Source organism: Penaeus monodon, chromosome 34 (genome assembly GCF_015228065.2).
Source record: "Penaeus monodon isolate SGIC_2016 chromosome 34, NSTDA_Pmon_1, whole genome shotgun sequence".
NCBI lineage: Eukaryota > Metazoa > Arthropoda > Malacostraca > Decapoda > Penaeidae > Penaeus > Penaeus monodon.
Window position 1 is genome coordinate 19,484,114 of NC_051419.1, and position 1,559 is coordinate 19,485,672.

General features: G+C 41.7%; 1 protein-coding gene across 1 annotated transcript in view; it reads right to left on the reverse strand.

Annotated features, from left to right (window-relative positions):
- LOC119594630 (follistatin-related protein 5-like) overlaps nucleotides 1–1,559 on the reverse strand; it is a gene marked incomplete at both ends in the record, with an annotated part of 70,881 nt that overhangs the window by 25,221 nt on the left and 44,101 nt on the right.

Here is a 1,559-nt window from a genome sequence, read left to right on the forward strand (position 1 = left end):
CTTTCCATTACTGAAGTTAAACACTTAAAGTGACCTTAGCCTGGGAGGTAAGCTAACAAAAGATGGTGAAAACATGGAAACTTGGTGATGGTGACAATGATGCTGCAAATGGCAATTATCGTGAAAAGGGTGGTAATGATGAAGATTATGATGAAAGAGCCATTGATACTGATAATAGCGACAGTATCAAACATCAATGGCATTGTTGGAAAAAATCGAGAATGAAAGTATCTCTTTAAGAGGCAAATAATATAAAACTATATTAAGTCACTGTTACCAATACCAGATATAAATGAACGAATTCTCTCTCTGGTCTTCCGCCTTCAAAACAAACGACGGTCGTGATGCGCACAATGCAGCGTGAAAAGCGGTCCCACAGTATGCCAGCCAGCGGTTTATTTCCCAATTCCAATCTATCCCAATTTATCTCCAAGGACGCTAACGCCTTTACTCCCTCCCGAGCGTATTTGTTTTCCCAAATGGAATTCCGAGGTGGGCGACACTCCGCCTCTGTTTACCTATTCATATGCGCTATTGTGATGGGCCGACGATGTCTTTTGTCAATTTAAGCGATGAATAATGGCTGGAATCTATCAGGGCAGACCCGACAATGGGGCGGGGCCAAGGAGACATTTGACGCGTTACGACTGGTTGGACGAATCTCCCGCGACTCATCCTGATTGGCTGGGTGAATTCCCTACGATTCATTCTAATTGGCTGGTCGAAATCTCTAAGACTCATCCCGATTGGTTGTCTAGGGAATAAAGTCCATCGGTGATTGGCTAATCATACGTGGAGCGTTAAATGTCAGAAATATATAAATATTTCATTTCTATATGGAGGGCATTGAGGTTAACTGATTACTCATTTTGTTGACATGATAAAAATCTACAGTGAAAGTACTCTCCTTTAAGAATGAAAATCATCACTTTCTTAAAAGATGAGACTTTCTGTGACAATGTTTCATTTACATACCCTTTTCCTTTGGCTTGGCTTAAAGACATCATTCAGACATGAGAAAACCACAAGCTGTAAAATAATGAACAAAACTTCATATATTCACTCCGTTCATGCTAGGGCAGGACGCGGGGGGGAGAGGGAGAAGGGGGAGAGGAAGGGGCGTAGGGGAAGGCATGGCAGGGTCACGTAAGGGAAGGAGCAATTGCACAGAGAACAAGGAGGTAAGGAAGAAGGAAAGGGGGCTGCTGCAAAAGGAAAAAAAGGGTCACAGCATGCATGGAAAAGGTCACATCACATCATGCAGTCAAGCGTTTGATATTGTGGTTCGACATGACTCCAGCCTCGACCGGGATCTACTTGCACCTTCCACCTAGACACGGCGCTCTCAGAAGCCACATCTGAAACCCTTCACATTTAGTTTTCTCTCTGCTTTATTTTCCTCTTTTTTCCTGTGCTCTCTCGTTATTATTATTATATTGTATAAAATCTAGTCTTATCCAGAATTAAATGAACTGTTGGGGATAAAAGGGAATGTAGAATTTTGACATGGAAAATTCGAAAAATAAAAATAGGGTAATTCTTTTTTTCCTTTTTTTAGC